Below are 18419 nucleotides of genomic sequence, written 5' to 3' on the forward strand. Positions count from 1 at the left end.
TCCTACCGAATTTGCAGCGAACATCATCTTTACAGGGTAGTTGTCCGGTATCCCTGCCATATCATGGTTCATTGAACTGAATAAGTTCTGTTTCCTTCACGTCTTGTCTCACCCTAGGGATAGCTTTGTTTCGTTACTTGTTCTCCCCTTCGTCTGTTGGAAAGAGTACCGAGGTAAAAGTTATTCAAATTCAAATCCTAAATGCAAGCTCTAATCTTCAGTCTTAAATTACGAACCTACATTCTGAAGTTCTTAAATCCTTATTTTTAGCCCATATTTAACATCTCAATTCAATCGCACGTTCGTTTCAATGCCACGTTTTAAAGTCCGAACTTTAAGAACCACGCATTACTGCTGGTTTGCGTTAGATTTCCCAATTAGTAGTGCAGACAGGGTGAATGTTGCATTTCCTAAACCGTCACGCTGCATAACGTTTGCAGCACATATCATCCAAATCCGTTCTAATCTGCGTTGCGTGCGATCAGTCAGCTTATTGTTAGCCCATAAGTGTTTGTCTATTTTGCGAAAAAAACTAGCTAATAATGGGCCCCCTTCAAAATATCCCCATTTACTTGGTTCGTAATTGGATCGGATCGCGTTTCATGTCGCTTGCTACACACCAACTGCTTGGCAGTTTCGGTTGAAATCGACGAGCGGCGACCGGCTAGTAACGCAACCTGTCAATCGGAACCGCGCGGACGACGACGCAATCAGGCCGAAGTTTTCTGTGTGTTACTACGACGGCATAGCTTCAACTCTTTGTTTACCTGTTTAGTGGCTCATTCACTTTTCTGATTGGTTTTTACTAAGCTTTTCCATGCGTTCGCTGTCACAAGGCTTTGAGTTTGAAAATGTTGACATTGTTGCATTATTGGAAAACATTTTAAATAGTTGCATTTTAAATGCCGGAAAACCAAATCCAGTTAAAGTGCAAATAGTTGTTTAGATGTTACAATTTGATTGACCGGCAACAAATATACTATATAAACATTGCGCTGAAACTTTCCGGCAATTAACTTTGTGTTATATGATTATTAGCTGAGATTATTAAACCGTTCTTGATGAAATTGCTCCACTGAAATGTTCATGCTAAACCTCATTTACACCCCACAAAAATTTACACTTAAGTTCAACTACTGATGCCTTCACTTTTCAGTAGATAAAGTAAGCAATCAGTTTTAAATTGGATTTGATCAAATGACTGAACATAATTACACTTGCCGGCGAACGAGCGGTCCTGCATTTTTTTTAACTCGGTGCAATGGACTGGATGAGCATTGCATCTGACGGGAATTGAAATTGGACGTGTTGGTTGGTATACGGTGTAGCTGGGTTCATCTGATTATAAAGGAATATAATTTTTGTTAAATCGGTTTGGCTATTGTAAAAATTTAGGGATGAGCGAACGAAGTTTTCTTTGGCTGTGAATTGAACGATAGTTCAATTGCAATTATCATTCAACAGCAAATTGAATTAAATATTCAAAAGGATATTTTGAAAATATATTTAACATATTTACGGTTACAGTCTTCAGTTCAATGATTTCACCTCCTGGCTGGTAAACAGTGCCTCACGTGCTTGTTGGCATAAAATAAAGATCCTGTAGTGGTACTCAGTCTCTCCCATTATTATTTTCGGTAACTCTTATCTTTACTTCGTCGTGATACTAGCGGAGTACGGACAACCTTAGTGGAGGTCGGGTAACCTACAGGGAAACTAAGGTCGTATGCTGACAAGGAAGAAGACATTCATGCTTCCGCAAAGTTTTGACAAAAGTAATAGTTTTGCCAGCCATGAGCGCCGATCCTCAGGTTAGGGCGGCTCATGACGGTGATCCTGTTGCACGTTGGATCGTTGTTTCCTTACCAGGTAACCGGCTGTATTCCAGGATAGGGGCGTTACACAACAGCGACTGATCAGGAGCGGGCAGCTGACTTATGAAACACTGTGTCTCGCCAGCTAGGTATATTCAAGATGGCAGACCTGTCTGCGAGAAAACTTCAAATGCTCGTAGGTCCTCCTCTAGCAGTGTCCACGTTTCATACCCGCAGAGGACAACAGGTCTAATTAGCGTTTTGTACCACTTTGTACGGAGCCTGCAAGTGTTTCTGGAGTCCGTAGTAGGCCTGTCTTCCGCTGATAGTACACCTTTAAATCTCACGGCTGGTATTGTTGTCCTCTGTTGCCAGTGAGACAATGTATACGAACTCGTCGAGTACCTCAAACTCAATCCCGTCGATTATCACGGTACTGCCTAAGTGGGCCCCGTCGCGCTCGGTCCTACCCGCCAGCATATATTTCGGTTCAGACGTATTTATCTTCAACCCAATCTTCTCTGCTTCGCGTTTTAGTCTCGTGTACTGACCTTCCACCGCCTCAAATGTTCTGCCGATAGCATCCACGTCGTGGGCAAAGTAGATAAACTGACTGGATTTATTGAAAATCGTGCCTCGCATTCCGATCGCCACTCGTCTTATAACACCTTCAAGCGCAATGTTGAATATCAGTGAGGACAGACCATCTTGTTGAAGTTCTCTGCGAGATTCGAATGGGTCCGACAATCCACCTGAGATTCTCACACAGCACTGGATTGCATCCATCGTAGCCATGATAAGTCTAGTAAGCTTACCCGGAAAGCCGTTTTCGTCCAAAATTTTCCATAGCTCTTGTTGGTTTACACTATCATATGCGGCTTTGAAATTAATGAACAAGCGACGCGTGAAGTGATGGAGGATTTGCCGCAGTGTGAAGATTTGGTCCATTGTAGATCGACCCTCCATGAAGCCGGCCTGATAACTTCCCACTTACTTACTTACTTAGGTGGCTTGCCGTCCTAAGACAAAGCCTGTTGAACAAAATTTCTCCATGTAACTCGGTTGAGGGCTACCGCTCTCCAATTCCTCGGACACCGAGTACTCTCCGCCAGATCTCGCTCCACCTGGTCTAACCATCTTGCTTGCTGCGCTCCTGGTCTTCTTGTTCCTACCGGATTTGAGGCGAACACCATCTTTGCAGGGTAGTTGTCCGGCATTCTTGCAACATGCTCTGCCCATCGCATCCGTCCAGCTTTAGCCACCTTCTGGATACTGGGTTCGCCATAGAGCTGTGCGAGTTCATGGTTCATCCTCCGCCTCCATACTCCGTTCTCCTGTACGCCAGCGAAGATCGTTCTTAGCACTCGTCGTTCGAAAACTCCGAGCACCCGCAGGTCCTCCTCGAGCATTGTCCATGTTTCATGCCCGTAGAGAACAACCGGTCTAATAAGCATCTTGTACAGGGTGCACTTTGTACGGGGACTTAGTCTGCTCGACCGCAATTGCTTGTGGAGCCCATAGTAAGCATGACTTCCGCTGATAATACGCCTCCGAATCTCACGGCTGGTATCATTGTCCGCCGTTACCAGTGAGCCAAGGTAGACAAATTCATCGACTACCTCAAACTCATCGCCGTCGATCAATATACTACTGCCCAAGCGGTGTCGTTCGGCCTCGGTTCCGCTGGCCAGCATGTACTTTGTTTTAGACGTATTTACCTTTAACCCAATCTTTTCTGCTTCGCGATTTAGTCTGGTGTACTGTTCAGCCACCGCCACAGATGTTCTGCCGATAATATCCATGTCATCGGCAAAGCAGACAAATTGACTAGATGTGTTGAATATCGTGCCCCGCGTGTTGATATCCGCTCGGTTCATAATACCTTGTAGCGCTATGTTGGACAGCAGGCATGAAAGACCATCACCTTGACGAAGCCCTCTGTGTAATTCGAATGAACTTGACAATCCACCCGAAAACCGAACACAGCACTGCGTACCATCCATCGTAGATTTAATCAGTTTGATGAGCTTCCTGGGGAAGCTGTTCTCGTCCATGATTTTCCATAGCTCTTTCCGGTCGATGGTATCATATGCGGCTTTGAAGTCAATGAATAAATGATGCGTGGGAACTCTGTATTCACGGCCCTTTTGGAGGATTTGCCGCAGTGTAAATATTTGATCCGTTGTAGACCGACCTTCGACGAAGCCGGCTTGATAAGTTCTCACAAATCTATTCGCAATTGGTGATAGACGGCGGAAAATGATTTGGGACAGCACTTTATAAGCGGCATTGAGAACGGTGATCGCTCGATAGTTCTCACAGTCCAAATTGTCGCCCTTTTTGTAGATCGGGCAGATAACCCCATCTTTCCACTCCTCCGGTAGCTGTTCCGTATCCCAAATTCTAACAATTAGTCGGTGCAGACAAACGGCTAGCTTTTCTGGTCCCATTTTAATAAGCTCCGCTCCGATGCCATCTTTTCCAGCTGACTTGTTGTTCCTTAGCTGCATGATGGCCTCCTTAACTTCGCCTATCGTTGGGGTTGGCACCTCTTCCCCGTTTGTTGTACCGTCGAAATCGCTTTCCTCGCCGCCATGGTTTTCCGCCTGGGCGCCATTCAGGTGTTCGTCGAAGTGCTGCTTCCACCTATCCGTCACCTCACGATCGTCCGTCAGAATACTGCCAGTCTTATCCCGACACATTTCAGCTCGCGGCACAAAGCCTTTGCGGGATCCGTTCAGTTTCTGGTAGAACTTCCGCGTTTCCTGAGAACGATGCAGCCACTCCAACTCTGCATATTCCTGCTCTTCCAGGTTGCGCTTTTTCTCCCGAAATATTTGGTTTCGCTGCATCTTCTTCTGTTTGTGTCTTTCCACGTTCTGACGTGTGGCACTGCGCATCTTGGCCGCCCGCGCAGCGTTCTCCTCATCCATCACCCTCCTACATTCATCGTCAAACCAATCGTTCCGCTGATTCCGGGCCACATGCCCGATGGAGCTCTCCGCTACACTGCTGATGGCTGTTTTGATAGTGTTCCAACAGTCCTCGAGAGGGGCTTCGTCCAGCTCGTCCTCTTCCGGCAGTGCAGCTTCGAGTGAATGCGCGTAGTTTGCGGCGACGTCTGGCTGCTTCAGCCGCGCGAGATCTAACCGAGGCTGGCGTCGGTACCGAATGTTGTTCACAACGGAGAGTCTTGGGCGCATCTTAACCATCACTAGGTAGTGGTCCGAGTCAACGTTAGCGCTTCGATAGGATCTGACGTCGATAATGTCTGAGAAGTGCCGACTGTCGATCAAAACGTGGTCGATCTGTGATTCTGTCTGATTTGGTGACCTCCAGGTGTACTTATGGTGGATTCTGGGCTGGAAAAAGGTACTACGTACGGCCATATTCTTGGAGGCGGCAAAGTCGATAAGTCTTAGGCCCATTTCATTGGTTCGCTGGTGTGCACTGAACCTTCCAATCACCGGTTTGTATTTCTCCTCCTGGCCGACCTGAGCATTGAAATCCCCGATGACGATCTTGATATCATGTTTTGGGCAGCGGTCGTATTCACTCTCCAACTGCGCGTAGAATTCATCCTTGTCGTCATCGGTACTTCTGAGGTGAGGGCTGTGCACGTTGATGATGCTTATGTTGAAGAATCGGCCCTTGATTCTCAACCTGCACATTCGAGGATTGATTGGCCACCACCCAATCACCCGTTTCCGCATCTCGCCCATCACTATGAAAGCTGTACCCAGCTCGTGTGTATTGCCGCAGCTCTGATAGATGGTATGTCCATCTCTGAACGTACGTACCGTTGAGCTCTTCCAGCACACCTCCTGCAGCGCTACGACGTCGAACTTGCGGCTCTTCAATACGTCGGAGAGCACTCGAGTGCTCCCTTGGAAGTTGAGAGATCGGCAGTTCCACGTCCCGAGTTTCCAATCCATAGTGCTTTTTCGTCGCGTGGGTCTATTCCGATTGTTCCAGTAAGAATATATTTGTTCTTCGTTCCATGCTTTAGTATTTTTCGTGGTGACGGCTTGCAAAGCCTGCTACACCAACCCCCTGTTTCGCCGGAGGGCCAACGAAGCTCGAAAGAGCCCTCCTTTCCTGTCAGCACACGACCTTGGCTTCCACCGGGGTTGGTTACCCGATCTCCACCAAAGTTGCTCGTATCCCGGCTGGTACCACGAGGCGGTAGGAATAGGAGTTGCTGAATAAGAGGCTATGAACCACTATAGGGTCTATTTTATGCCTACACGTGCACAAGGCACCGACGGTACGCATTATTCCGCCGTTTGTCAGCTCTGATAACTTCCCACGAATCTATTGACTATTGGCAACAGTCCATTGGAAGATGACTCGGGAAAACATTTTGTAGGTGGCATACAGGATAGTGATCGCTCGGTAAAAAACGTCTTCCAGAACTTGACCCTTTTTTATCGACAGACTTCGCAGCCGATTAATGGAGTACAGGAAAATTACGGGGCTAATGCAAAGTTCCTATTAACTCTGTTGCGGCACCACCCAGTCGAGATTCGAACATATGACGACTGGCTTGTTGGGCCAGCATCGTACCTCGGAGCTAACTGGACGAGCCATTTTTTTGTAGATAGGGCAAATAATCCCGTCTTTCCACTCCTTCGTTAGTCGTTCCGTATCCCAAATCTTGACAGTCAATTGATGCAACAGCTGGTCAAGAGAAAGCTTCCATTCTACCACAAACGTCAATGGTGTGAGGTTAATTAACTTCGCCCCAGTCAGAAGTATGGCTTTTTCTAGTATTTGTACGACGGAATATTCAGAAGCATACCTGGAAACATCCTAATTCAGAAGCTTAGTCTCAGATCGAATACGTCCTGGTTGATGACACATTTCGGATGTCGCAGACGTGCGATCCTTCCGGGGACCAAACGTTGACTCGGACCACTATCACGTAATAAGCGTGATTCGCTCCCTGTTGTCCAACTTATTCAAACCAAGATCCAACTAAAGATACAACTGAACATTCGGCGATTATCAGCGGATGGAGTTGCTGCAGAGTACTCTCGAAAAACTGACGAGTGGATCGGTGCACAACTTGGAGAGAACCTGAACGAGCAGTTGAAGCATATCCATGATGTAATCAGTACTACAGCGCATGAAATGTTGGCTGCTACAGCTGCAGCGACTTCCAGTTAGTGGTTCGACGCAGAGTGCCTGCAAGTAACTGACGAGATAAATCGACCAGAGCTCACATGTTGGCGGCCACAGTAACACCCCAAATCAGAGAGAGATACCAAGGTACTAAAGCTGCCGAAAGACAACTTCACCGTCGTTCTGGCGGAGGCGGAAGTTCCTTCCAGAGACACGATATGAGAAGCGGAATCAGGAATCGTTCAGTCACAACTTCGGTTATGCGCAACGACAAGAAGAGGAACCTGAATACCGAAAGATCGGATGTGTCCAGACGTTGAAAACAGCATTTCGATTTACTGTTGAATGGTTATGAAGCTCTCAACAGAAACTACTATTTACTACTTACTTACTTACTACTTTAGGAGCCGAGAGCCGGGGTGGCTCCTGCCGTATCAAGAATTCCTCTCCATTGTACTCGGTTGAGCTACTCGTCGCCAATTCGTTGCGCGTCAACAAAAACAGAATAACGATTGAAGATGATGGTCAAGCTTGGGATCCACCAACTTTGGACGCGTTTAAAAAATAGCTGAAGAACTGAAAAACGGCAAAGCAGCTGCGATTTTTTCTGGAGCTGGGGCATTTCTCTTTTCAATTTTGTATACAAATTTATCTCATGCATCCTGTTTCATAGATTGAGGTCGTTGTAGGAAATCTTTGTTGGCAAATACCAGTGCGATTTGCGGGAGTGACGCTCCATGACAGACCATATGTTCACCTTGCCACAAATCTTCGATAAATTCCAGGAAATTAACTTCCAGACTTTTTTTTTTGTATGCCAGAAGGGCATTGGGTTAAAAGGCCACTGCGACAGTCTTAATGATCGTCTTTTGTGGCAGGCCCCGATTGCTGTACACAGTTTACGGATCGCTCATACCCATTGATGGAGTTGAGCGGAATAGTTGTAATCCTGTGCCCTAATTCGGTACTACATGGTTTATAAAGCCAATGACCGTTTTGGGATTTAGGCTCCATACCTGATATGGAGTAAGAAGGAAACTTCCTAAGAAGTTGTGCCTTGATAATGCAAGAGCTCCGCAATAGCAGAGCAGATGCGCTGAACTTTCAGGTTCAGAGTAACTTTCAGACTTACCATTTGTTTATGTACTTCAAGGCGGCGTACGATCCTGTTAAACGAAATGACCTGTGATTAGGCTGATAAGTGCTACTCTTGATAGATCAAAATCAAGCATTAGAATAGCGGCTGACACATCAGACTCGCTTGTGACGTTAGTTGGTTTGAAGCAAGGTTTGAAATCGCTTATGACGTTAGTTGGTTTGAAGCAAGGTTTGAGTATCAAATTTAATGTTCAAAATTGCATTGGAAGGTGCTACTCGAACGGCAAGCGTGCAGAGAAACGGTGCCATCATCACGAATTCTCACATGCTGCTAGGGTTGGCGGATGACATCGATATCATTGGTGTCAACTGTAAAGCTGTGCACTATGGTCGAAAAAGCCAAAATTTCAGACAAAAATCAATATCTCGAAAACCATTAGCTCTACATATTTTATGTATTCAGAAGATTTTGTTTAGAAAAAAAGACCTATCTTTTGGTATAATTAGTCGTTAGGGTGGTCCACTTTTACTCGTTATAAAAATTTTAACTTTTTTGTCTTGCGATATAGAGCAATACTTTCTACTACAAAGTTGTAAATAATTTATTTTGCAGAAACTTTGCTAAAGAAACCAAATTTGTATCTCATCTGTGTATCACTATACAACGAATTTTCTAGATTAAGTCAGGGTGGATCTTGAAAAAGCAGTTTTTTTGCTCTAACTTTTTTATTTGAAAACCAATTTGAAAACTTTGTTCGGATGACTTTTAGAACGTAAAATGATGCATTTTTTAAAACTTCTAGATAGTTGCTATCTATTGTCTGAAGGAAGATATAGAAGTTTTTGAGTCAAATATCATAGTTTTCCACGGCGTCTCACACTTCCGTTGGCACATATTTTCGAAAACGGAATGAATGGTCTAAAAGTACGTACCTGGATCTACAAAATTCATGTAATGTCATTTTTCCACACTTCTCCTGTTCTGAGAAAAACGCATTTGAAAAGTGAGTATTTTTCCATATTCAGCCCGCTGTGGTCCAACGGTTCACCAATATCTACGATCCGCAGGGCCTGGGGAAAAGTTGGGTTCGAATTCTGTTATAATTGACTCCCATTATAGCATGTTTTGTTCCATGTACCCGTAAGCGTTGCTTCAAGGGCCATCCCTTACCTGTTTTTTCGTTCTGGAGACACTATAAACACGTTTGTTTCATTACTTTCTTCTACCGTCCCCTTCATCTATTGTAAAAAAACTACCATTATGAAAAACAGTCGTTATAAAAAAAGAGTATTTTTACATCTCTGCACTGAAGTGTTGCGCTTGCGTAGTTTTGTTTAAGGCGGAATTAGTCGTCATCGATTCTGCCAATTTCAAAAGCAGTATTTTTGTTTGAAACCAAAAATCTGTTCATGTGTTTTGTTCTGTTCTGTTCAATATATTCGGTGTGCAGATTGGCAAAAAGAACGCAGGATTTACATTTTTGTAAACAGAATCCCGCTTTTGGGCCCAAAAACTGCTTCTGGAATTGGGCTTTCCGACGAAAAGTTAATGACTGCTAGTTTCCCGTTAAGCGTGTAGATCTATCGCGTATGTTTTCTTATTTAAAAACATTCTGATCTTTTTAGAAAGAAAACTAACATAAATTCGAGGTATTCTAAAATGTTTTCAAGGTTTTTGGAATTTGCTATAATTTTTTTAATATTTTCTATAGACAAGTATTTCCATTTTGCTTGCCACCTTGCAGACTGATTCTAGCAGAATAAGTTCACAGTTGCTTACTTCTACGGCTTGATAACGAGAGATTTTACGCATTCTCTCAGCACTCAACTCGGCCAAATATTTTTAGGACGACCTATCGATTCAAAAAAAAAACGGGCTGCATTTTGTCCACAGCATAAAATAAAATTAATTTTTGTATCTCGATGAGACTTGTTTAATGAGGATGCGGTATCAATCGATGAAGTAGTCGGGACATCATAATCATTGGATATTATTGCAATATTTTCAAAACTTTCTCCAGGAATTTGTAATGGTGCTTTGAAATATTCCTCATTGTACTTAAAAACTTATGTTGAGCTTTGTTAATACTTCAAATAATTCTTCTTGAAGAAAAATGCATGTTCCCTTACAATTGAACAATTTTTTTTTCGATTCCACCGGCATGTCCTTCCTTACGACACTGTATGCTTTGAAAACTTCATCACATACTTTTCGGATTTTTTCGACGGAGTTTCTTTGCGTATTTTTTCACAAAGAAAACAATTCGGGTTTGTCCATTCTTCTAAAAGTACCCCCAATATCATTTTTTAATAAAAAGGTTTTAAAGCGTCGTTTTCTAACTTACCTGCGATATTTATAACGGTAGTTTTTTTTAACAATAGATGGAGGGGACGGTAGAAGAAAGTAATGAAACAAACGTGCTTATAGTGTCTGCAGAGCGAAAAAACAGGTAAGGGATGGCCCTTGAAGCAACGCTTACAGGTACATGGAACAAAACCAGCTATAATGGGAGTCAATTATAACAGAATTCGAACCCAACTTTTCCCCAGGCCCTGCGGATCGTAGATATTGGTGAACCGTTGGACCACAGCGGGCTGAATATGGAAAAATACTCACTTTTCAAATGCGTTTTTCTCAGAACAGGAGAAGTGTGGAAAAATGACATTACATGAATTTTGTAGATCCAGGTACGTACTTTTAGACCATTCATTCCGTTTTCGAAAATATGTGCCAACGGAAGTGTGAGACGCCGTGGAAAACTATGATATTTGACTCAAAAACTTCTATATCTCCTTCAGACAATAGATAGCAACTATCTAGAAGTTTTAAAAAATGCATCATTTTACGTTCTAAAAGTCATCCGAACAAAGTTTTCAAATTGGTTTTCAAATAAAAAAGTTAGAGCAAAAAAACTGCTTTTTCAAGATCCACCCTGACTTAATCTAGAAAATTCGTTGTATAGTGATACACAGATGAGATACAAATTTGGTTTCTTCAGCAAAGTTTCTGCAAAATAAATTATTTACAACTTTGTAGTAGAAAGTATTGCTCTATATCGCAAGACAAAAAAGTTAAAATACCCTAATGACTAATTATATCAAAAGATAGGTCTTTTTATCTAAACAAAATCTTCTGAATACATGAAATGTGTAGAGCCAATAGTTTTCGAGATATTGATTTTTGTCTGGAATTTTGGCTTTTTCGACCATAGTGCTGTGGAAGAGACCTATATGAGTCATTCCATGCCAAGTGACCGAGAAAAAGTTGAAACGTGTAATCGACCGTCACGGATTTGAACCAAATTTTGCCAGATTGTTCGGTTTCGGTCAGAAAGTAAAAATCCAAGATTTGGTAGGTACGGATTGAACATTTCCTCGATTAATGGGAGCACCTCCATTTTTAAGGAAAATACCCGATTTTGTCAAACCTCTTATTTTCTTTTGCTTATATCTCCGGAAATATTAAGTATAGAAAGGCAATATTTTCATATTTGCAAAGGAAATCATCCAAGGAATTCGAAAAAGATATTATTTTTGAGCGCCAGTGCTGCCAAATATTTTTAAACTCAATTTAAAAACTAAATTTACATTTTTCTCTCAATGAAGACAATTTTATCTCAAAAATTTCAACTTCATCGTGTTCCGCGGATTTTTTTTTACATAAGAATCACTCATTGTCCCGAGGTTCTCTTTGCTGATCCCGAGATACAGCGCTTTAAAGCAAGCAATTCCCCATTTTTAATGTAAAACTAAGAGAAAAATAACTTTTTTTTGAAGCAGTAATTCTCTACGCAATGTAATAATACTTTGGCATATTAGAAAAACATTTATGCACTATATAAAAAGATTTTTCTTAACAGTGTTGCCAACTTTTCAGTTTCCCGTATGATTAGTTACATTAATTAGGGGAATATTAGTCTCCTAGCAACAATAAACGCAATAAACAAGGAAGGTAAGAGCTTATGTCTATTAGCGAGATGAAAAACAGTTTACAAGTATATATTTACAAGTAAATATACTAACGTATATTTTACGCCTTTTTGAAGTAACGTTTCCTCATCTAGTGCTATAAATCAAACGAAGAACTGAAAAGTTGGCAACACTGTTAAGAAAAACTTTGCTATATATTGTATAAATGCTTTCCCGATATGGCAAAGTAGTTTTACATTGCGTAGAGAATTACTGCTTCAAAAAAAGTTATTTTGCTTATAGTTTTATATAAAAAATAGGGTTTTGCTTGATTTAAAACGCTGTTTCGGGATCGGCAAAGAATACCTCGGGGCGATGAGTGATTCTTATGTAAAAAAATCTGCGAAACACGATGAAGTTAAAATTCTTGAGTTAAAATTGTCTTCATTGAGAGAAAAATATAACTTTAGTTTTCAAATTGAGTTTAAAAATATTTGGCAGCACTGGCAGCAGCTTTTTCGAATTCCTTGGGTGATTTCCTTTGAAAATGTGAAAACAGTGTCTTCCTAAACCTAATATTACCGGAGATATAGGCAAAAGAAGAAAAATTACATAAAAATGGGGTATCGCTTGCTTTAAAACGCTGTATCTCGGGATTGGTAAAGAATACCTTAGGGCCATAAGTGATTCTTATGTAAAAAAAATCTGCAAAATACGATGAAGTTGGAATTTTTGAGATCAAATTGTCTTCATACAGAAAAATGAAAATTTAGTTTTCAGGTTTAAAAATGTTTGGTAGCAATGGTGCTTAAAAATAATATTTTTTTCTTTTCGAAATCCTTGGGTAATTTCCTTTAAAAACGTTAAAATACTGTCTTTCTAAACCCAATACTTCCGGAGATATAAGCAAAAGAAAATAAGAGGTTTTGTCAAAACAGGATATTTTCCTTAAAAATTGAGGTCCTCGAGCGAGCAGGAATGTCCGATCGGCACCAAATTGTCAATTTTTGCTTTCTGACCGAAAACGAACAATCTGGCGAAATTTGGTTCAAATTCGTGAAGGTCGATTACACGGGGCTCGGACACTTCGTGTGGAATGACCCATATGCATTTTGAGGAAGAAACTGCGAGGATAGACAAACGATGCCTCTGGTAATGGCGTGGTACCTCAAAATACATTACAAATTTTATGTTTACGATGACTTTTTCAAATATTTAATCTTAATTTTTATACTGAAAACTTGTAAAAATGTTTATCGTTTTACTGTTACTGACTTTTTTGCGGTCAAACGTAAACTCTATTTTGATTAAAGCAGAGGAGCGTTTGGTGCGAAAAATGTTAGACTGAATACTGGGAAAATTTTGATCTGCGATTAAAAATATTAGGTAGTTTGTGGTAGTGGGACTCCAACCCACAATTTCTCGGTTGGTACCCGAGTGCTTTACGCATTTAAACTATATTACACCCATATATTAATTAGTCTTAGGGACAAAACTAGATATGAGACTAATTAATACATGGGTGTGGTATAGTTTAAATCGATTTTTAATCAATAAGTTATGTAGACAAATTTATTTCAGTTGGGATGCGATTAGTTTGTTATACAGTGAAGGAAACAGTAATTTATGCTTTCATCATTATTTTGATATCGTATGAGAATAACTTACTTGAAAAGACTGATACAGAGCTTGTCATAAATCATTTAGTTAGGTAGGTAAAGCTAGATATAGTAGCTAACCAACGGAGATATTTGTTCGGTTTGACAGATCTATATTTATCCACTATGATAGGAAGTATGAATAAGTTTTTAAAGTCAAATATGTACTTATTTATAATGAGGCTTTCAGAGTACGGACCATACACTCGCTGATAGGCGAATTAATGTTTTCTTTTTGTTTTGGTGGCTTTAATCTAGCAATTTACTGAAGATAGCCATTTTCCGGACACAGTCATCCAGTCGATTACGGGAGCGGAGCAGCTGCTGCTGCTGCGGTTGCTGTTGCTGATGTGGCATCGCAAATCAATTTCAAATGGCTAACAACATTCGTGATCGTGATGCTCGTACGGCGCAGCAAATTGCTTCAGTTCAGTTCAGGGCTAGATGATGGGCACCAACTACCACCGCACCGTTTCCCGCTCGTAGGCATGCAAGCTGATTTCACTTTTTGCGGTGTGCCCGTGTATGGTTTAATGAAATAATTTATGATGGTGGTTTTTTGCATATCGGATGATTTTCCCACTTGACCGGTTCGACCAGGTTGCACAAATGGAGCAAAAATGATGAAACTTTATTTGATTGGTGATAGTATTCATCATGGTATTTTACGGTCTACTGCTTTTTCGGTGAGGCATAAGTTGGCTTTGTTGGCTGTATCGATATTTACCAACAATCGATGATGTTTCAGCGATAATCAAAGTAGTTAATGCTAATTTTACTAACTGAACTATTTGTTTGAAAACACTGTCGAAACAACATTTCAACGGGACGATTGACGAAAAGTTTGTTTTCAAAGTCCTGCTGATCTCTAATCTTCCGATTTCTGCTGAATATTTGATTATATTTTATAGCGAAACTCAATAAAAATGGTTGATTGCAGATTTTTTCCAACCGCAACTTGTTGAATCGATCCAGGTAGGTCCGGTAAGTGATTGGTTTGATCGGATTTTCTTGCTCGATATCAAATGAGAATGATTGTTTGAGTATTAAAATATTCCAACCAGTTGCGTCCCGGAAGTAGATTTACATCCGCAAGAAGATACCTCATTACGCAAACGACATCGAAACGGCATCATTAAATTTCTGAGCCGGTTTTTCCGTAACTAGCTACCTTTCATCCTGCTGGCTGTTGCGGTTGCGTCTGGTTGGCCTTCATTTTATTCTCCAATTGTGCGGTAGAATAATTGACATCAATGCACGTGATGCATTCTGCTGACGCTTTCGTTAGCAAGCAAATTGACATTTGTCGTGGTTAGTGTTGGGAGCTTCAGGAAATCAGTTAATTTGAATAATGTATCAATTTATCAACAACAGCTTATCAAATTTTCCCTCTTAGGTGCGTTCATTCGCATCATTCTGTGGATACTTGAAATATAGCTAACTGCAGTATGGAAGCAAAACCAAACAGTAGAGTGGATCGATCGGTCAGTGTGGAAAGAACATGGTCGTCTAACTCGATCGAAGCTGACTAACGTACGGTGATATCAACGGCAACGTTCCGTGAAATTAAAATTACTTTTTTCGACAGGGCAGCATGGAACTGCGCTGGAGTGGTGTAGTTTGGTGCTGTCTATGGCTTGTTGTGGTCGACCGACGCCATTGCACACTTTCCAGGGTCCAGTTTCGCTTGCATCGAGATAAGAGAAGATATATCAGCTCAATTAAACAACTCAGTGTGGTGTACCGTGCTTTACAGCCTCTAACGTTAATTTTTATAATTGTGTCACACACTACCATATATTATCAAAACATTTATTTCCAATCCGTCCTCAATTTGATTATCAGCGGCTTGCGGAAAATATTGACAACGCTTGAATCAACATCATTAAAATTTCTCCGAGCCCAAGCGTCAGTCGCCATCCGTTTGGAATGGTAATGAGCACCTTTAGCCGGGCAGAAATTTGCCCCGTTCGCTCGTTACTCGTGCAATATTGTACTTCAAAGGGTGCCAGTTCCGACCGGCGACGACGTCGACGGCAGCCATAACAAATGTAGGAGTGTTCTATTCTGTGTTTTCCGGCGTTATCCGGCGTAGAATGAAAACCGGCTCCGATCCACCTAGTAGCGTTGTCGCTTTAAAAGTGCCATTGCTTAGTTTTCAAAGCCATAAACTTTAAAAACCTTAAGGGTTAACTATACTGATAAAAATCTACTCGTTTGCAAAGAAACGCCCGGAATGTGTAATTTTCCATCATGACAATGCTCGGCCACATGCTTCTATAGTGGTCAAAAATTGTTGAAAAATATTGAGAAGCTCTACCACTCTCGCCATATTCCCTAGATTTAGCGCCGTCCAACTACTATGTAGTTCGATCCATACAAACCATCCTCTTTGGAATACGCTTCAGTTCAAAGTAAATTATTAAAGTGTTGATTCGTTTCTAGCTTCGTAGAGCGATGTATTTTCAAGCAAATTCAAACTACTGATTAAAATTTTAATATATTCTCTAAAGATGTTATCTAATAAAACTTGTTTTTTGCAGTGTAACCGTAACCTTTCCTTTCTGGAAAAAAGCAAAACCGCAACGCTGAAAACACCCACGTCATACATGAGCAACGATCATCAGGTTTTTGTCTCGATTTTATTTCGTAGGTATATGCTGGTACTGGTGCTTGGTGCAGTATCAACAGTGTAGAGAATGCACAGGAGAGTTATCTTTGAAGCTTGCACAAAAAGCGGGTTTTTGGAGCAAACTGTTCGATTATTTCTTAAAGTGTTATACAATTTTAAAATTTGTACCCTTCTGTGTGAGTTCAAACCAATTTCCTGAAGTACGCTTTTGCACGATGACATCGATCAACAATTTCATAAGTTGAATAAAATAACTCTTCACAACTTTTTTGCTTGACCTATCGGCACGAACAAATGTTGATAGGCAATAAATCAGTAGAATATGGCCAACGCGATATTTTTCCGATGTTCCTCTCCACTCCACTTCAAATAATTATTTTTTTCACACTTTGTGTGGGAGAGCTGAATGTGCCAGAGCACAATGTATGAAGTCAGAATAATAAACGATAATTTTCGAAGAAGAATTTTGTGAATGAATGGCTTTTGTGGGATTTCGTTCGTCTCTTGAATTAGACGAAATTGGTATCGTTGCATGATTTCCATTTCCTGCGCGAATATCCAAATATATTCAACGCACGATGTTGTTGCATGTATACTCATATACGGGTTTGGCAATTCTAAAGTTCATTTTAGGAACATGTTTTGAATTAGTTACATGAGTGTGTTGTACGAGTTTGTTTTCGCTCATAATTTCTAAATAAAATTAAGGTTTTTCTCCATTTTTGGAATAATTAGTGTTGTTAGTTGGACTCGAGACAACCTCCTAGTTGGCGGAAAAATGGGGTACTGCATGTTTACGACAGCTAGGAAAAACATTATAGACATTATCTTTTCAGTACTAGCAGTTCAGCATTAATTTCAATTTACTCGTACACCAACACAGAACCGCATTTACTATAGTCACTACTCACTAGCAATACATATATAGTCTGATGGATACAAAATATCGAGAGCTTATTACTCTTGACTGTTCGTCTTTGAATTAATGTGTAAAAAGTATTACAATCGTAATCAAAATTGAATCAATTATAATATACACGTAACACGTTGAAAAGAATGCTGATTTTCACTCAATAACATATAAAAATGCTTATTTTGCATCTTGCGAAAGTCTTGATCTATTGATTAACTTTACTGACAACAGTAACAACCAGACTCCTGACATATTCCATTGTACAGGATTGTGACTGTACAGGGAAAATTAAAACTTGTTTCACATCCCTGGCTTTAGGAGCGATATAAGTGTTGCTTGAGTAGAAAGTTTATTCAATAGCAGAACTGCAAAGATGATGAAATTCGAGATCCAGAAATCATCCGGATAATATCGAAAATGATCAACATACTGGTCGTAGTGAAGGTGTTTTTAGACAAAAAGTAATAGATATTTTTTGTAAGCCAGATGGGTACCGGATTCAAAAACCCATGGCGACAGTCTCAAAGATTGTCTGGCTCCGATTACTGTACACAGTTTACGCATTGCTCATACCCATTCATTGAAGGAGTTGAGTTGCATTGTTGTAAAACTGTGCTATTACATGGTTAATAAAACCAATGACCGACGAAGCTGGAAGATGCAAGAGCAGAGCAAATGCGCCGAGCTTTCTAGTTCTGAGTTGTGAAAGCGGCCAATTTTAATTAAGAATTAAATAATAAAGAGAAGAACACGGTCCTGTAAGGAGTCCCGTGATTGAGCGTTGTTCACTACGCGTTAAAGTCAGCAGTTTTTTTTTATCTACCGCAGGGTCTGGGTAGAGCATGACCAGATGGCCGAAGTTGCTTTCTTAACAGTATAGTCTAGGTGAGCAGTACAGTTCAGTTTTTGTTCCAGGATAATGTGTAGCTTCATTGCTGAAACTTAGTCTTAGTCGGCTGGGCGGTCAGTAGGATAGTTGCACTAGACCCGTTATTGCCCTGTACTCTAAAAAATTCGGCTGAAAAGTCTATTGATAAAGCAGGGAAAAGTTTTTAAAAAAATTTATACTCCGGGGATCATATACATTTAGAATAAATAACATTTTAGTATAGTAAATGGCGTAAACACTTTTTGGTGGGGTTTATGTTAAGCCTGCTTCGTAAACACCATTGAATAATGGCATTTTAGAGCTCCTTGCATGCGATTTGACAGCACTGCGTCAAATTTGCCTCTGACGATAAGTACTACTTTGTCGGCGTACGCTTAATCAT

The 18419-nt window shown here is 40.8% G+C and overlaps 1 protein-coding gene across 4 annotated transcripts in view; it reads left to right on the plus strand.

Annotated features, from left to right (window-relative positions):
- LOC128738376 (probable serine/threonine-protein kinase DDB_G0282963) overlaps positions 1–18419 on the plus strand; it is a 211467-nt gene that overhangs the window by 90168 nt on the left and 102880 nt on the right. The window lies entirely within an intron of this gene.

This window comes from Sabethes cyaneus, chromosome 2 (genome assembly GCF_943734655.1).
Source record: "Sabethes cyaneus chromosome 2, idSabCyanKW18_F2, whole genome shotgun sequence".
Classification (NCBI taxonomy): Eukaryota; Metazoa; Arthropoda; class Insecta; order Diptera; family Culicidae; genus Sabethes; species Sabethes cyaneus.